At 43.1% G+C, this 20207-nt stretch overlaps 1 protein-coding gene across 4 annotated transcripts in view; it reads left to right on the top strand.

Annotated features, from left to right (window-relative positions):
• KIAA1211 (KIAA1211 ortholog) overlaps positions 1-20207 on the top strand; it is a 323042-nt gene that overhangs the window by 266686 nt on the left and 36149 nt on the right. The window lies entirely within an intron of this gene.

Below are 20207 nucleotides of genomic sequence, written 5' to 3'. Positions count from 1 at the left end.
GCCACGGACCTCCCCTTTCACAAACCCCGGGACTTATACATGTCCCGGGGGTTTATGCGTGTGGACAGGTCCTTTGAAAATTGGCCCAGCGTGCATAAGGCCTGGCCACGTGCGTAAACCTCCAGGTTTTACGCACGTAAGTCTTCTAAAATCTGCCCTAATATGTCTAAATCAGAGTCATCTGGATAGAAAAGGAAAAACTGAAAAACCTTGAAAAGTATTTTGTATAAGTGATCAATGGGTTCTTTCAACTAGTGTTCAGGTAAGAGATCTGGATATAATCATTGATAAAAAAAAAATTGTCCATGGTTCCACAAATTAGGTCAATCCGTAGAGTTTGCTTCAATCAATTATAGTTAATTCCCCAAGCTAGTTCATTTTTAACAAAGGACCAATTTATCAGCATAACTGAAGTCCATGTTCTAACTCATCTGAACTGCTGTAACAGCATTTTAATCGAACTATTGTTAGACATAAAGTTATCTATGAAAGATCACATTAAAAAGTTAATTAAATCAGGTTACTACAAACTTTGAATGCTAAGAAGATTAAAATCACTTCTTGAACCAAACGATTTTGTTCTGTTCTGCAGACCTTACTTTTTTTCAGGAATTGATTATTACAATTCCCTGATGCTGGCCTTCCTAATAGCACTTTGAGATCTCTCCATCTACCGTATTACAGAGCTTGGCTGCTAGAATCCTCACTGGGCATCCCAAGTATGATTATATCACACCTATATTATATAAGTTATACAGACTATCTATCCAGTTATCCGGCTAACTTAACAGGGATATTCAGCAGCGGCCACACCACTGATTATCCCCGGTTATCTTAAAGTTAGTTGGATAAGTATATCCGGCCAACTTTAGGACAGTCCTACAGTGCGACCAGAGTTAGCTGCATAATTTATGTGGATAACTCTGGCCTGCCCAAAAACACCTCCCAACCAGCCCTGGAATGCCCCCAACTTATGTGGCTAAATTCTAATCATTATGCAGCTAGAATTTAGCCTCATTTGGCTTTAAATATACCTGGCTAGCCATTTAGTCGTATAAATGTTCAGTTATCCCTCTAAATGGCTTTTGAATATTGACTTCTGTTTTCAATTAGCCTTTAATTAATGATTGCAGAGGGGGCCTAATCATATTTTGTGTGTTAATTGATACTGTTGGATAGATTATTTTACTTTATTGAATCCTAATTGGGAGGGGGGATTGTTTGATTTTATTGAGAATTTAGATTTTCAAATGTTTATAATGTTTGTGATTCAATCCAATGAGTGCTATGATATTACATCTGAGTTTTGAGGGTTCTAGGAGATACAGTTAGATGGTTTTCATCTATTTTAAGTAGTAGAACTTTTCAGGTTAAGTTAGATGGTTCATTATCCACGGTTAAACTAAACCCATATGGAGTTCTGCAAGGGTCAGCTCAATCTGCAACCCTTTTAAATGTTTGCTTAGCCCCATTAGAGAGACTACTGGCAGAACAGAAAGCTCAGTATACATTTTATGCTGACAATATTCAGCTGATTTATACCAGTAGACTTATCATTGGATGTTGGTATCAAAGTCTTTGACATCCTGTCTGAAGATCATGAAAGTAAGGATGAGTAACTTAGTACTAAATCTTTCCAAACCAGAAATGTCGTGGGTCAGCCAGTCAGGAGTCTAAGCCTAGTAATTCGCATGAACTACAGCTTAATGGGAAATCTTATCTAGATGTGTCCAAAGTTTGCAGTTTAGGTTTAATCTTTGACTCTGGCCTTAGCTTTAAATTACAAATCAAGGCTGTATTGAAAGGTGCCTTTTATAAGCTGTGACTGGTAAAATATTTAATGTTATGCCTACCTCAACAGGATTTTCGGTCAGTGGCACAGGCATTGGTGCTGTCAGGCTCCTGATTACTATAATTAGTTATATTATGAGCTACTTAAGAAATATGTTAAAGTTTTTCAATTGATTCAAAATGTGGCATCCTATTTAATTTTGGGAATCAAGACCAATCATATAACTCCAAGTCTGATTGCTCTTCATTGGATCCCAGTTGAAATGTGAATAACATTTAAATTTGCAATTCTAGTTTTTGTGGCATTGAATGCGGAAGATTCAGAGCATCTTAAAGGGTCAATTTGGATGTATGTCCCTAACTGCACACTACGTTCTGTTAATAGACATCAATTAGTGATACTCCCAGTAAATCAGTTAAAACTCCAGACAATGTGTGCCCTGGCTTTCTAGGTTGCAGGGCCTATTCTATGGAGTTTACTTTTGGCCCTTAGGGAAATCACTGATATTGCCATATTTAGAAAGCGGTTAAAAGCCCATTTATTTATTGAGGTATGTACGATGTTCGAAGTCTAAAAGATTTTTTAGTCGGTGTTTTATCAGGTCTTATCTATCATGTGGTACAAACTGCAGTAAGATAAGGGGTTCTTTGTTATGTCCATTTTATATTTTGTTTCATGTTTTATGATTTGATGTTATGCGTTTGAAGTTTGGAATCTGCCTTGAACAATATATTTGTTAAGGGCAGAATATTAAATGTATTAAATGTAGAAATATAATTGTATTTTTCCAAATTAAACAATGTTGCAATTGCTGCCCCTCGCTTGGGATGCAAATGGTAATCAAGTGAGTAACAAATCCAAATAAACAAATAAACAAAAAGGGCCCACTCTTTGGAATACCTTGCCACCGGACTTACGCCTTGAACGCTGCCATCAAACTTTTAAGAAATACCTAAAAACGTGGCTCTTCAGACAAGCTTTCCCAGAAACATAAGAGCTCCCTAACACAGTTCAAAGGACTCAACCATGGCTCAAAATTCTACCTGTGCTTCCCACCCCCTATCTCATGACTTCCCGCCCATACCGTCCCCTTCTTCCTGCTCTTATTATGCTACCCATGTTTCGACGTTCTAATGTTTCTAATGTTTTTATTTGGCACTCCCAATTGTTTTCCTTTGAAAGTTTCTCTCGTTTAATGTAACCTAATTTAATATTTAACTTATTGTTTAATGTATCGCTCAATCGCGGCTGTTCTGTTCTACTGTAAACTGGTGTGATCTGTATCTCATACAGGAATGTCGGTATATAAGAATTCAAAATAAATAAATAAATAAATCTTACAGAAAAAGTAATGGCAGCATGGATTTAATACTAGTATAGGGATAGTTATTCCAGTTAAACTAGTTTGGTTTAGAAGAAAATCACAAATGAGTGATTTTCTTGGATTTGCTTATGTATTTGATACTTTGCTTCATAGAAGCTTGCTGAAAATTTAGAAGCACATGAATATTTGGGAAAATACTCTACTGGTCTGCAAATTGGTTGGACGGATAGAGGAAGAATAATTTTCTAAGGCATTTCAGCAAGTAAAACAGAGCCTTCTCCATTGATAAGCAGATATGAATTAGCCATTACACGTGAGTGATATCATCCAACCTCGCTGACAGTCTCAGAGCTCAGAATAGACTTTACTGAGCATGTGTGGGAGTTCCTGAGTGCATGCTGCCTCAAGAGCTCCTTTTTTTGTCTGAGCTACTGCATAGATGTGTCCACGACCGGCGGAAGCACTAGGCAAACTAGTCCAGGGCTTAGTTTGCTGACCATTAGGGGGTGTGAGCCATGAAGGGGCCACGAGCAGCAGCAAAAAGGAGTGGAGATTCGGTGATCCACAAGCAGCACCCAACCTGCTCACAGCCCAGAAAACCACACATTCTCAGCAGGCATGATCGAGAACAAGGTAGGAGTCGGGGCCGAAACCGGGGGTGGCGGCGCAACCAGGGGGGACAGGCGAAAGGCAGAAAGTTCACCTAGGGTGCCTAAACCCTTTGCACCGGCCCTGGATGAGTCCCAGTCTCTCTCTTTGAATATTTCTACTTTTTGCGGCCTACTGCTCCTATCTGCCTTGTTACTTTAAAATTTATCTGCCACTGCCTCAGCAGCCCTTTAAATAGATTTTTTAAGTTCTTTTAAAAAAAAAAAAAAGTGAAGCTTGAGAATTTAAGACTTAAGATGTCGAAGAACAAAGGGAACCCCAAGGCCAAAAAGCCCGTGGTAAACTGCTTTAAGGTCTGCGTCTGTGGGTGCCAGATGTCTTTCTCAGGCTCAGACCATGACTCTTTCAACTGCTTCAGCTGTGGCTGGATGTCCTCTTAGGGGAGAGCTGTACCATTCCTGGAAGATAGAAGCCTTAAAGAAGGTGTTGGCGGGTATAAGCCCAAGCCTCAGTGTAAGAGGGGGGTTGAGTGTGGCACAGAAATCTATGGCACCAAAGGCCATTTCAAAGCAAGTAAGCTTGCTTTGAAAGTTGGTATAACTTATATGGTGGGTGCAATGTGATGAGTATGATGAGGACTGGAAAAGAATTTAGGCTACTGTGGAGAGTTTGGGAGTCTGTGCAAGATGATCGTTAATGACCTTCAATATAGACAATAATGAGGTAATGCACTTAGACGGTAACTTTTAAACAGGCATGAGCATACATGTGCGCATGTCCATCGGCCCACACCCAGGGACGCAGACATTTTAGAACATACGCGCGTATACGTGCGCATGTTATAAAATAGCTTGGACAAGCATGCGTGTGCATTCAGTTTTAAATGGACGCATGCATGAGCTCGCAAATCCCACTTCCACCGCATAAATGGGGAAATTTTACAAGGGACGCGTGCTGACGCCATTGCTAGTTTTCCCATTTCGTTCCCAGTTCGCCCAGTTAGGGATAGGACTTCCAAACACCCGTAGTTTAATAGCCACCCTTCCCTCTGTTAGCCCCGACCCTTAAAACCCCACTGACTTGCATAGATTTTTTTTTTGGTTTTGAAACATACACATCATCCATAGCAGAAGTAAAGTTATGCGGCGGGGGATCCCAGCGTGCGCCAGTGCACGTAAGTATGTAAGCGCAAATATCATGGTAAAACCCCAGAACACCCATGGCCTGCCCAGACCATGACCATGCCCCGCCCTTTTTGGAAACTTTCTCTTTGTGCACGCAGCAGCATGTACGCACATATCCCAGCGGCTTATACAATCCGCTCGGCACGCGCGAGCCCAACTTGTGCGCGTATCTCCGGGTCTTGGCATGTGCCTGATTTTTAAAATTCACCTTTCAGACTCTAGTAACAAATGTTTCATGCAATAAAAGAATGGTGTGGAAATCAGGAGTAGAAGTAGCACCAAAAAGGACTTAACTGATATTAGACCTACCAGATTATTTATGACTCGTGAAAGAGCTTTCTCAATCGCAGGCCCCACCGCTTGGAACTCGCTACCCTTATCCATTGGATCAATGATCAATAGTAAAGATTTTAAGAAGGCCTTCCAGGACCAAGTCTAGCCTTGAGCCTTTTTATCAGGCAGTGCTTAGATTACTTTGATTGTTCTTTTAATTTATTGCTCTTCTGGATTTCATATGTTCTTCTTTGTATTTTTATACGTAAATTGCCCCAAACTTTGGAGGGTGCGGGTAAGAAGTACTTTTAAATGAATAAATAAATAAGTATTGTAGATGATTGACTATGAATGCTAATATAATGTCAAGCTATGGCAAGATACCAAATGTATTTGGGGGCATGGTACAGCCCTATGACCCAACAGCATCTTCGTGCACTACTGTCCAGAAGACCTGGGTTTGATTCCCTACTGATTGGCTTCTGAACGTCCTTGTAATGGGATCCAGAGAGAACTGAAATCACTTCTCTCACTCAGAAGATTATTGCTGCAATGATTAGGCTCAATGGGAAGGAAGTGAGGATAGAAAAAAAAATGGGAAATGACCCCGAGCAGCTATAACTGAAGATTTATGCCAGTTGGTAGGAGTATTGGAATAATTTCTATAGTGGGTGTGCTGAAAGCCCTTCTCCACCCTTTTCATCAGATCTGCTTCAAGCCAATGAAGTGCTAGTGCCTTTTGTAGCCCAAGTTGTTATGCTTATGTCAGTTGAGGTAGAAACCTGATGAGCTGGAAACTGGCAGGCCAAAATGGAATATATATTCAGGATGAGAAAAAGGGAGTCAGATGCAGAAATATGTAATTTTAGAAGTATGTAATAGCTTAGTAAGACAATACCTGGAGTAAGTTGCAGCATCCCTATATTAAAATGGATGTAGAGCAATTGGAAAACATGCAGCAAATAGTAACAGAATTAATAAATGGGCTAGGACTTTTACCAAAAGAGGTAAGACTGGGGAAGTTAAGAAGAGTGAAAACTGACGTGATTACTATTAGTTCTCGAAAAGTCAGTATGTGTATCAGTTTGACAGTATTTATATATCTGTCAGTTTGGAAGAGACAAGACTGACATACTTTGAAAACTAAAAAAAAGGGATAATTAATTGAATTTAAAGGAGAAATAATTTACCGTTTCGATGATCAGGTTATTGAACCTTCTGAGTGAAAGAGGTTATGTATCCATCATTATTAAACATTTCTAAGAAAAGAAATTGGATAATTTCTTGAATATAGACACACTAATGGTTATGATTATACTAAATTGTTAATTAAATCACTTGCTTGGACAGCAAGAAGTCATGTTTTGCAGCATAATAAACCATGGGGTCTATATTCCGTCCTCCGGTTGGTAGTGTAGATGCAGGCGGATAAGGGAACCAAGGCAGCTTTGGTCTTCCCGCAAGGCCTGTCCCTCCATTCCCCTTCTTCTTAGTAGGATATGGGGATGGGGGTCTTTCTTCATGGTGGGAGAGGAGGGAGGGAGGCTATAAGAGCTTGTCAGGTGTTTCTCTTCTCCATGGTAAGAGGAAGTAGCCCCTACGGACCCTCCTCTCCTGACAAGTCCTCATTGTCATGGAGGAGGGGAAAAGCCTGACGCCATTGCTGTCAGCTGATAACAAAAAGACATGAAAAGATTGTAATAAGTTTTTGCATCCAGCTATACTGAAGTTTTGTGAAGAGCTGAAGAATATTTCATTTTGCACAAACTTATTAAAATGTGTTTATATTCATTTGAAAATTCCACATATGCAAGAAGAATTCAGCTTTTCTTACCTTAAACAGGCCTTTTTTTTTTTGCTGTATTGAAGGAGGCAATAGTAAGTTAGATGTGAAAAGTGAATTTTGGTACATGAACTGACTTATTGGCCTATTTTCTAAATCAACACTTTACAAATCAGATTTCAAAAACCCACTAAATGGGTAGGACAACCATCCATGTAATTATACCCAGTTACCCTAAGCTGAATATTCAGCTGACCCTATCTGATGGAAATTCACTTAAATGTAGCTAGATTAATTTGTCCAGCTAAATTTAGGCAAGTTCTTTGTGTGAGAGCAATCAGGCCGATTCAGTAGGGTGCGCTCAGGCCGAGCTCACCGTTAGCCCCCGTTTGGACACACGTTTTTGACGTGCTATTATTACCCCTTATACAGTAAGGGGTTAGTAAGTCCCGCTCGATACAGAAAGTAAAATGTGCAGCCAAAAAACTGGTTTTCTGTACACCCTCTGACTTAATATCATAGCAATATTAAGTCAGAGGCCCCCAAAATAAAAAAAATCTGCCCATGGGTTGGAAAACGAAGGCTCAATTTCGCCGGCGTCTGTTTTCCGAACCCATGGCTGTCAGCAGGTTTGACAACCGACACCGGTAAAATTAAGCATCGGCTATCAAACCCACTGACAGCCGCCACTTCTGTCAATAAGGAGGCGCTAGGAATGCGATAGTGTCCCTAGCGCCTCCTTATTAGCACGGGCCCTCGTTTGCATAGTGAATCGCGCGCCCAGGTGAGTGGCCTGGGCGCGCGTCGGGAGAGCGGACGCTCGCCTCGGAGCGCTGGCTCTCCTGTGCATTTTACTGATTCGGCCTGAGAGTAGGGTAATCTGGCTAAAGTTAGCTCTGACTGGTTAAATCAAAAGTCCATCCTGGCAACATTTCCAAAGCTTCCCTTTTTCTGTCTAAATTTGTGCGGCTGTGGTGGAAAATTTTCAAAGTCAGAGGTTTACCCAGCTGATTTTTGATAATTGATCCTTAGAGAAAACAGCTGTCAGAGACTGCATATAAGGGCCTGTGCAGTAAACTTCTGTGTGCACATTAAGGTCCTTGTATGCATGCTAAAAACAGTGAATTATGCAAGCAGACCTTAACATGCATTTTAAAGGGGTTTTGGAAGACATTACCATGATCATACTAAAATTTGCTTTTCTGCACATGCAAATAAAGAAATGTCATATGCAAATGAGAGGTTACCAATGCTCCGTAAATGACGTAATATGCCCACTCTCTATGCTATTTACTGAGCACTTGATAAATGGCTGCTAATTAATATCTGCTAGACCCTGGTGTTGACCAGAAACCATGCACAGTAAGGCCCAATTCCACACTGCTAACAGGTCCAAAGTGAACAAGCTGATTGGCCGTAGGGATTTCCTCCCTTCCTCCCATGGCAAAATTCAGCCCCTGCTAGGGCATCCTTCTGCTGCCTGCAGCAAGACAAACCCCATTCGGGGCATCCTTCCCCACCCCCACAGAGTCAGCAGACTCCCCTACTTGACTGACAGGAGCTTTACTACAATCAAAAGAGCCTCCCAAGTCACAAGACACCCTCCCCCGGAGGTACATGAAACACCCTCCGCAATCAAAAAAGAGGTGAAGAACCTCTGGCAGCTACTTTGACTGACGAGGAGCATTGCAGACAGGGGAGCTTCATCTTACCCCCCTGCCCATGAAGTCCTGGAACCTTCCAGAAGGATGAGTGCACTTTCTGGAGGGGTACTAGGAGGGCTCAGGGGATTCTTGTGACTAGGGGTGGGGGGAGAAGCTTTTGATTCTGAGGGAGTGTTCCTGTGATTTGGGAAGGGGAATTTTGGTTGTGAGGAGCCTTCTTATGATACAGAGTGTGAGAGGAATGCCTGGATGGGACTTGTTCTTGCGGCAGGCAGAAGATAAGAAGGGAGAGAGATGGCCTGGCAGGGACAAAATGTTGTCATAGGAACATATTTTTTCCTCATGTATCTGTTCTCACCCCCCCCTACCCCCTCCTTTGTCGCAATCACCCCCACCCCTCCCTCCCTTAGTTATCAAGTTATTTACTCTGTTACTATTGTTTGTTACACACTGTTCCTTGTAAAGGCTTTGCCTATATATTTTTTGGTTTGTAAGTTATCTGTAAACCGGCACGATGTGCAAACGGCTGTCGGTATATAAAATTAAATAAATAAAAATAAAATAAATAAAGTAAGAAATACTTGCTGCTGAATGGTCCGTTCCCTATGGGCTGGTTAGCAGTGGGGGTTGCAATAGGCAGTAGTGTGCATAATAGATTTGGGGGTTTACTGTGTATGCCACTTCTATGGCCATCCTAGTATGGCCACTTTAACTTTTGCATATACGTTAAAACCTCTGGAGAGTTCATGCTAAAAACTGTTCAGCAAGAGCTTTATTGCATAGGCCATACAGTAGGTTAAAAGATAATCAGTTAATAAAATGTAGTAACAGGTTTTATTACTTGGCAGCATTAGGCGTAATGATGCAAGAAGCAACCGGGGAGAATGCTTGCTGTGTACAGAGGAAGACTTTCTTTAAAAAATAATGCTGGTATTTTAAACCTCTTCTGCCCTTAAATAAATGTATGTGAGTGACTGAAGAAATCGCTAACGCTTGGGAGCAACACTGTTATTCCTCCTGAGGCCTTGCCACAAAAAAATGAAACCCTCAGATACAAATAATTCAGCTCACAGCACATTCCTTAAGCATTCCACGGTGCAGCAATGTCCTTGGATTTGAATAAAGTACATTTTATCTTTCGGATCAGTCTGAACAGGGCTTCCATTCATGAGCAGCATTTCAAGGCTCACAGCAGTTTTATGGCTTTTCACATAAAGTGCATTTATATACAGGGCACTCTAAAAACAAGGCTCCACTTCCACCCAGATGCTGAATTAGATTCAATCAGTAAAGCACAAAAAGCACAAAAAGATTACAAATTTTGGGAAGTTAGAGCGGAGAACGTCAAATTAGGAAAACTGAGATCTGTGAGTTGAAAACCTGCTTTTCATGTTTCTCTTTCTAACCTTGAAAAAAGCCAAGTTATTTCCCTGTAACTCGATTTACTCAACTACAATCCCTCTCTCCCTTTTAGCAGCACCAAATTCAGCAACCTTACCTTTGTCACTAGGTATGGTTCCTCCCCACCCAGGTTACTGCACCAAAGAGGGGATCAATATGGAGCTGCTGGGAAGTGAAGCAGCACACAACAGCTCATTAGGGTTTGTTGAGCGCTAAACAAATTCACAACACTTGCTGTCCCAACCCTCTGGTCTGTTCTGAACAGAGAGGATGATAAACTTCAAGGACCTTAGATGCAGGATTTGAAATTACCAGTTCAAAAACTACACTGGACATTGGTGATGAGGGTCTCAGAAATAGATGTTTACTGAGTAAAATGTCTGAAAATTTGATAATCTGACAGTAGATACAGTTAACAGAATATGCATGAGATAGATTTGCACACACTGTATCTCCAAAGTATGCACCTCTATCTCATGTATAGTCATTGTGGCAATCCTGAAAACCCGACTGGATAGATGTGCCTGCAGGAGAGGATTGGGAAATGCTGGCCTAGCATATGGTTCAGCCTATTACAGTGGTTCCCAACCCTGTCCTGGGGACCCCCCAGCCAGTCAGGTTTTCAGGATATTCACAATGAATATGCATGAGAGAAAATTTGCATGTACTGCCTCCAAAACATGCAAATTTTCTCTCATGTATATCCATTGTGGATATCCTGAAAACCTGACTGGCTGGGGGGTCCCCAGGCCAGGGTTGGGAACCACTGGCCTATTAGGAACTCTATCCAGCCATAATAATGATAATTTTGTAACAACATGGATAACTTCTGTAGCAGCTATTTGCATAAGTTGCACCAATTTTCAAAGCAAATGTATGCACATAATTTTGCTTTGCAAATTTAAGAAAAAGTATTTACACAAACACCTGGACATACATACAGTAACATTGGGCTGGCCGCGGGACGTCCCCGAAACTGGCCTCACTCACCCTGGATGCTGCTGGAGTCATTTTGCAACAACGATACCGCCATCTCCTGCCTCCTTCCAGCCCACTGATGCTCCTGCAAGGCATGCGCTTCGGCCTATGAGGGCCCCCACGGAGGGAAAGCTCAGTAGCTGCGCCTCCTGGTGACATGACATGGCTGGATATTTAAACCCCATCTGCACAACACACGATGCCTCAATAACAGGTCCTTCTGTATATTCCTACAATGCATGTTGCTCCATGTTCCTGACTTGCCTGCTCCGTTTTCCTACCCTGACTTGTTGTCTACTCCATATTCCAGCCTTCTTTGTTCCATTCCCTGCCTCATCTTGATGCTGCTCCTTGTCTTGCCTTGTCCTTCCCTGCTCCGCCTTGCCCCATTCCTACTGGGTCTTGTTCCAATGATCATCTTGCTTTATTCCAATACTGTCCCATTCCTGCACTTGTCTGTTTGTGTCTTGTCCATCTCTGACTGTCTCCCGGTTCTGACCTTGGCCTTAATTCCTGACTCCATTTCTTGCTCTCCACCTGCCCTGACCAATGCCTGGAGCTCGACACCACTTGTTATCCACCTGTTCTGACCTTGACCTGGCCTCTGACACCGCTTGCTTGCTGCCTGTCCTGACCTTGGCCTGCAACTGGACTCTGCCTGACCGCTATCTACAGGACCCTCGCCTAAGCCCTGTCGGCCCCTGGAACCCAAGGGCTCAACCTGCAGGGAACGGGGTTGGTATAGAAAAAGTCCAGACCTCATCCCAGTAGAGTGTGCCCACCTGCTGTGTGCCAAGTGAGTTTACCTGCTAAGCTGGGGCAATCACACCATAGCCGAGGGCTCACGCTCCGTGACAGGTGCACCTGCTTTTTGTAATGCATGACAGGCATATGAATTTAAGTGCATACTTTTAAAATTATAAAGTATATGTGTATATCTAAATTCCCCTCAACTCTGCCTTCTGAAATGCTTTGTTTGTGTACATAAAGTCTGCAGAAAATCAAACTTTGCACATGCAGAAACTCCAGCTAATTTAAAACAAGTCATTTGTGTACAGAAACCCATGTTTTCTGAGCATAAGGGGCTTTGCAGATCAGTCTTAATATGTCTTCCTTATGCAAGACACAGGAAGCTGGTAAGGACCCAGTAGGTCCTTTATAATTACTAAGCGTTCTGAGGTCCTAGATAAGAGAGAAGGTATAAATGGAAATTCATACTAATATGCATGCCTGCACAAAATCATTCAATATCTTAAGTTTTAAAGCATATCTTTAAGGGGAAGTGGAATTTTAGCCATCTGAAAATACTCGTGTACTTTCAAAATGCACATTCATCTGGCTGCTTAGAAAAGAGGCATTCTGGGTAGGTATTTTGGAGCTGTGTTGGCAAATTCCACACATACATTGAATTTCCAAAGAAAGTTGACATGCCGCCTAAATTACGCCATTATTTTTGAAGTGCATAAGGGTGAAGGCAGACTCAGGAAAAGATGCTTTTATAATTTCATTAGATATGAGTGCTGTTTTTGACTTCATAAATCATGGCCTATTATTACGACGTCTGGGATTGTAGAGTTATGTTTTAAAATGGTTTTATTCATACTTGACTAACCGTTCTTTCCAAGTCAGTTGGAACAATGCCACCTCAGGGTTCCTTTTTAGCACCAGTTTTATTAAATCTTTATCTTGCTCTTTTAGCTACCTTAATTCAGTGTAACCCCTGGGCTATTGTCCCATTGCAAAACTCCACGTTTTCAACATACATTGAATGTCAAACACTGACACTTCACTGTGACAGCATAACATGCACATTCTCGGTCAATTTTTCGCATTTTACCTTCAATGGTGGTACCGCAGGAGGAATGGCAGCCATCATTAAAAAATGATGCAGTTCAAAAAAAACATTGTGGTTTTGTTTCCAAACACAGCAAAATCGATCAAACTCAGTTCAAACACATTTTTGTCATAGAAAGTCACTTTTACAGTGACACAGGTTCCCTGTTTGGGTGCCAAAAGTATGTAACCCCTGGGTTAATGTCCCTTTCCAGGACCTCAAAGACCACACCTCAATTAAAGGTTTAAGCTATTAAAGTCCTCTCCTGATGATAACTCCATCTGATGGCCAAGATTCCTTGTCGATGTGGAAGGTTACTTCCTGGGCCCTGAACATTGTTCAGTAGCCAATCCAGTATGAAAATCTCTTTTATAAAGCAGTAATAATCATGCTGGAAGCAACTGCTGGTTTCCAAATTAAATTTTACTGATAAAAGATGGAAATTTGATGAAAATAATTGGGTATTTAAAATCCATTTTACAGCTTCAGATCTAATAAATTTGTGACTTTCAGCTTCCAGTTAATGAATTTGATTATTGATAACCACTAATTTATCTCATTCTTAACCTGTCAAATTAATGGAGCTCAGGGGCAGCTCAAGGCAATCTACTGCTTGAGGCAAGGGATGAGATGGCACCCCCCGCCCCCCTCTCTGTCCCCTGCCCCCCTCAAACACAGGCACACATTCTCATACACTCACACACACACACACACACCCTCTCATACACTCACACACACACACACACACTCATATACAGGTACTCACTCTCACAGGCCCAATCTCTCGATCTCTCACACACATTTTAGACCTCTTCTTCAGTGGCTGGCTGCAGAGCAGGGCTTCTTCTTCTGCCCCCGGCTCCGGGAAAGGCCAGCGGCATGGCAGGGCCTCTTCATCTGCTGCCGGCTCCAGGAAAGGCCAGTGGCACAGCAGGGCATTTTCTTCTGCTGCCGGCTCCAGGGAAAGGCCAATGGCACCATAGAGCCTTGCTATTGTTGGTGGGGAGTAGGAACCCTGCCAGCATGTTGTCTTGAGCGTTGCCGCGAGACTGCAGCAATGGCACCCCTCCCCCCTGTTAACACCTGGGGGCAGACCTCCCTCCCTTAGTATGCTTCTGAGATGAAGGATACTCCGGCTGCGCAGGGGGGGGGGGAATTCTACGCAGGTCCTTTGTTGTTTTAGTGGGTGAGGTGGCAATAGAGGAGTTGAGGGGGCAGTTTTTGCCGCTTCCAAAGTTTGCCACCTGAAGCAACTGCCTCACCCTGCCTCATTATAGAATCATCTGTGATGGAGCTTCCTCCCAGAATTTGTAAAGTAAAGGAAAATTGGTTCTTACCTGCTAATTTTCGTTCCTGTAGTACCAAGGATCAGTCCAGACCTCTGGGTTATGACTCCCTTCCAGCAGAGGGAGTCAGAGGAAAAAAAACTGAAAAGGCACCCCTCTTAACCTGGTGTGCCACCTGTGATCCCTCAGTATATACGATATCAAAGCAGAATAGCCAATAAAGGAGAACAAATCCCCAAACATAACAACCAGTGGCTCAACGATACGCGTGGTAAAAGAAACAAACCGTACCGCCGCATAACATATCAGTCAAGAAGATTCCTTCCCATGCCTGTAAAGAACTCTGCCGAGGTAAGAAGAAGGAAGAAACATACAGAAAAAACAAACTCGCCAAAACGGACTCGCCAAAAAACCGAAGGGCGGGTGTCTGGAACGAAAATTTATTTAATTTATTTTATTTATTTAAGGCTTTTATATACCGACTTTCTTGATACAAATCAAATCAACTCGGTTTACATCGAACAAAGCGGTTAACCGTAACCAATTAACAAGAGACATAGATTGAAGAAGCAAAAGTTACATTACAACAGGTGCGCAAAAAAACTGGGGATAGGAAATAAAGGGGGGAGAGCAAGATGAGATAATTAACTTTTTACAGAAGATGGTGTGGGGGGAGGCACAAGGAGCCCACCACATTATAATGTATATGGGTACTTAGTGTTTGTTGAATCACAGTAGAGTTAGGAGCAATTCTAAGTCCAGCTGTTGGCTTAGGAACAGGGAAAGGCTCGACAGAAAAGCCATGTCTTGAGTTTCTTTTTAAAAGTTAAAATTAGCAGGTAAGAACCAATTTTCCTTTCCCTATATGTACCAGGCTCAGTCCAGACCACTGGGATGTACCAGAGCTGCCCTAATTGGGGTGGGATCTGGAGAGTCCCGCACGAAGAACACTGCTGCCAAAACAGTCAACCTCCGGATCCCGGACGTCCACACGGTAATGTTTCGCAAAAGTATGCAAGGATTTCCAAGTGGCTGCTCTATAAATCTCCTGCGGCGAGACTGACTGGCTCTCTGCCCAAGAGGCCACTTGAGACCTGGTAGAGTGCGCTTTCAAGCCTTGTGGTATGGCCCGCCCAGCGCAAAGATAAGTGGAGGAAATGGCCTCCTTCAACCACCTAGCAACCGTAGCTTTGGATGCCTTGTGTCCCCATCTAGGAGGTCAATAAGACAAACAAATGATCCGATAATCGAAAAGCATTGGTCACCTCTAGATAGCGAAGGAGAACCCGGCGCACATCCAACTTATGCAGATCCTTATCCGTCGCAGAAGTCGGATCCAAATTCGGGAAGGCTGGTAACTCTACCGTCTGATTGACATGAAAAGCCGATACCACCTTGGGCAAGAAGGAGGGAAAGGTCCGCAGTGAAACTCCGGAATCCAAAATATGAAGATATGGATCCCAACACGACAAAGCTTGAAGCTCTGAAATTCGCCGTGCGGAGGTAATGGCTACCAAAAAAACAGTCTTGAGTGTCAAATCTTTCAACGTAGCCTGGCGGAGGGGCTCAAAAGGAAGACCACATAAGCCCTTAAGAACTAAATTCAAGCTCCAGGCAGGACAAATTTGTTGTACCGGCGGGCGCAAATGCTTGGCCCCCTTCAAAAAACGGGACACATCTGGATGAGCTGCCAACGAAAAACCATCAATCTTGCCCCGCAGACAACCCAGTGCCGCAACCTGCACCAAGAGAGAAATTCAGTCCCTCCTGCAGGAAGGATAGGAAGTGTGCCACCGAAGCCAGACGCGGGGGGGGATGTTCAAACCTTGGCACCAAGAGTCAAAAACTCTCCAAACACGAATATAGGCCAACGACGTGGACGATTTCCGTGCTTGCAAGAGGGTAGAAATAACCGAATCCGAATATCCCCTCTTCCTCAATTGCCTCCTCTCATAAGCCAGGCCGCTAGACAAAAGCGATCCGCTCAATCTAAAAATCCTGGACCTTGTCGAAGAAGATTCGGAAGGTGGGTGAGACACACTGGACCGTTGATCACCAACGAGATCAGATCCGCAAACCACGGCCTTTGGGGCCACTCTGGGGCTACCAGAATGACAGACCCCACGTGGTTCTCTATCCAATGCACGATCTTGCCCACTAGTGGCCAAGGCGGAAACACATACAGTAGTACGCCGTGAGGCCACGGAAGAACAAGAGCATCCACTCCTTCCGACCCGTGGTCTCTCCGACGACTGAAAAACCAGGGCGCCTTCGCATTTGTCTGAGATGCCATCAGGTCAAGGTGTGGAACCCCCAACGATGAGTGATCAGCCGGAAAGCTGCTTCGGACAATTCCCACTCACCGGGATCTAGATGCTGGCGGCTGAGAAAGTCTGCCTGCACATTGTCCACCCTGGCTATGTGCGAGGCTGCCAACCGGACTAGATGTCGCTCTGCCCATGTCATGAGCCTTTTGGCCTCCCAGGCCACCGACTGGCTCCTGGTTCCCCCTTGGCGGTTGATGTAGGCTACCGTCGTCGCGTTGTCTGACAAGACTCGCACCGCACACTGGGCTACCAGAGGGAGAAAACCACGTAACGCCAGGTGTACCGCCCTGGTTTCCAATCGATTGATTGACCACGTCACCTGATAACTTGTCCAACGACCCTGAGTGGATTGTGACTGGCAAACTGCTCCTCAACCCCCTTACCTTTGTCCCTCGATTTACGCCTACTAGAAGCAGACGTAAATCTACGCACGCCAGTGGACTGCTGGCACGCCGTCATCCAACCCGGGGGCTGGTCCGGAGGCCTCGACCATGCCCCCGGGCCGGCGCCACGCCCCAGGTCCCGCCCCCGAAACACCACATCCCGCCCCCGAAACACCGCATCATTCGGCCCCGCCCCCGACACGCCCCCTTAAAAAAAAACCCGGGACGTACGCGCGACCCGGGGCTCTGCGCGTGCCAGCGGCCTATGCAAAATAGGTGCGCCAGGGCCCTGCTGGTGTAAATCCGGGCGGATTTACGTGAGCAGGGCATTTAAAATCCGCCCGTTTATGAATATGGTTTTACTATAATGATTGATGTTTTATATTTCTTGATTTTATTCCTTGCTGTTTTCTTGAGACATCATGATGTTTCTGTTTTTCCATTGGTGCATTACATACAAAGTCTGACTTGTTGAGGTTTCAAGTTCAGTTTTTGTCTGCACTTTTCCATTTATACTTATGGTCACTTTATTTTGTATTTGATGAGAGTCTGTCTGTGTTCTGCATGTGTGAGTGAAGTTAAGTATTCTGTTAATATCTTGTTTCTATGTAGGGATCTATAGCAGCTTGGCTTGTTTGTTTTCCTATTATGATCATGCTTCGTAGGCCCGTGTGGATCAAAAAAGCCATTTAGAAATGTAGGAAAAATGCCATTTTAGTCAGGCTACATATGCTATCCAAGGGATGTTACATCGTCCAAAGAGAAGATGGAATGCTAAATTCATTGGCCAATCGATGTACAACAACAGCATTCACAGCAACGTAGACCACTGAACATCATCATGTAGACAGCTGGGTGGGCGTGAGGACCGCCTGATAACATGCCTACCCGGTGCGAATGCAGCGGACCTCACGTCACCTAGATAGGATTTTAGACAGTGCTGGGGAGGAGCCGGCTGTCATGGTACATGTGGGCACCAACGACATAGGAAAATGTGGGAGGGAGGTTCAGGAAGCCAAATTTAGGATCTTAGGCAGAAAGCTTAAATCCAGAACCTCCAGTGTAGCAGTCTCTGAAATGCTCTCTGTTCCACACACAGGTCCCCAGAGGCAGGCAGAGATCCGGAGTCTCAATGCATAGATAAAACATTGGTGCAAGGAAGAGGGATTCAGTTTTGTTAGGAACTGGGGAACCTTTTGGGGAAGGGGGAGTCTTTTCCAAAGGGCTGGGCTCTACTTTAACCAGGGTGGAACCAGGCTGCTGATGCTAACCTTTAAAAAGGAGATAGAGCAGCTTTTAATCTAGAACAAAGGGGAAAGCTGACAGTCATTCAGCAGCACATGGTTCGGAGGGAGGTATCTTCAAAGGATGCTAATGACGCATTAGAGTTAGGGCATCCCAACAGAGAGGTTCCAATAATAAGAAAAGTAGCCGTGCCGCTATGAAGTCAAGAAGTTCAGGACAGTCCCAGGAATAGGTGCAAAAGAAATCCTTGGATGACAAGAACCAATTAATACTTCAAAACTTCATGCTTTTATGAAAGAACACAAAAGACACAATATTTGTGCCTCAGCTCAATATTTATCATACCATCTATTGTCCATAATACAGCCCCTGAGGCAGCCCCTTGTGTGAGGGTGAAACTCGGCCAGAGTCGGACAATTGTTGGGCAATTTTCATCATTGTAATAAAGAATAATTTTTAAGAACATCTGACTTATCTCTCTTTTGTTCAACTTTACAAGATTTGATTACGGTAACACACTTTATCAATGGTGTACACTTCGTCTGTTTAGACATTTCAGTTAATTCAGAATACAGCCGTAAAACGATTTGGTGCTAAGAAGTTTGGTTGTGTGTCACCTTTATTGATTGAGCTTCATTGGTTACCACTAACCTACAGAATTAGCTGTAATATTCTGTGCTTAGTCTTTACGGTTATGCTGAAAGGGGATGCTCAGTATTTGGCCTCTCATTTATGCCCTTATTTACCTGCACATTCACTGAGGATTTCACGGCAGGATTTGCTCATGGTCTCCCCCCTTCCGTCTGTGATCAGGTTACTCAACAAACAGCCTTCAGTTACTTAGAATTCAATAACATTAAATATCAGAAAAGAAATCAATTATCTGAAATTTCAGAAGTCTTTGTGATCTTGTTTTTTTACTCAAGCCTATGATTTATAAGCTTTCATCCTGTGAGTATACTTTTAAGATGCTGAGGATATTTTTAAGAAGTGCATCTGTGTGTTCATCTAGTTTTTCTTTTCTGTTTAAGAATTATTTCTTTGTTATTTTTAGAATATGATCAAGTATGTGTATTTTTTTTTAATTGATTGATATTTTTTAATTGGTTTTAATTGATTGCAATGTTTTTAAGGATTTGTAAATCACTATGATTATATTGTTTTAGAATGGAGGTTAAATTATTAATGATAATAATAATAATAACAATAATAATAATAATACATACGTTTAACAACCTTGTCTTTGAAAATCGGCTTGTTTTAAACTGGATTAACTGTATGTGCATACTTTTGAAGTTAGGAGGCCTATTGAAAATTGCCCTGTAAATATTTTTTTTCATTATATATGCAGCACTGTGTACATCTAGCAGCACAATAGAAATGATAAATAGTAATCTATAAATGTAAATCTAGGTTGCTAATCACGTGGCATGCTCCAGTCACCCCAGGCAGAAAAGCTTGATCTGGGTGTGCTGCGCATGCTCAAGATTGAGAGAGAGTCGTGGGTTAGCCAGGGCAGAGAAAGGAACATGCCGTGGAGAATCCAGCTCTCTGGTTGAGTGCCTCAGGGGCTGCCAGAGAGGGATTTGCACAGGCATACATGAAACTCTGGGTTGGAGAACTCTGCTGAAGAGTGAGTATGAAAAGATTTGTCAAGACAAATTGACCCAAAGAATGCAACTCTGAGGTGCTGAGCCAAGTGAGTGTGGATGAAAGATCAAGCTCGCCTAATGACATCTAATAATGATAATGAGGGAATAATTTAGTGCAACAGAAACAGCATGATTTGAACATGTTAATTCAACTGCAATTAGGCCATGCTGTGAATTAAAGCAAGCTTGTTGGGACAGGATTGATCAGTCTGGACGTTGCTTTATTCACGCACACAGGCTCTGAACCTTGATCCCCTGAAGTGTTAACTTCAAGAGGAAAGAGGTTACGTAGAGAAAAAGCTTTTTCATTATGTGCCAGGTGTACTGAAGAGTTTTTCCCATTTCCTGTGCATGGAAAAAATGCTTAGTACCTCTGGCCCGAAAAAAGTCAATATAACAATGTACATCATGTTTATTTGCACTGTAATCAGGGGCATTATATGGCTAATGTAAAACTCACCACCATTTCCAA

Source organism: Rhinatrema bivittatum, chromosome 1, assembly GCF_901001135.1.
Source record: "Rhinatrema bivittatum chromosome 1, aRhiBiv1.1, whole genome shotgun sequence".
Lineage (NCBI taxonomy): Eukaryota > Metazoa > Chordata > Amphibia > Gymnophiona > Rhinatrematidae > Rhinatrema > Rhinatrema bivittatum.
The sequence above is the reverse complement of the archived record's forward strand: the minus strand, read 5'-3'. Positions and strand labels throughout refer to the sequence as shown.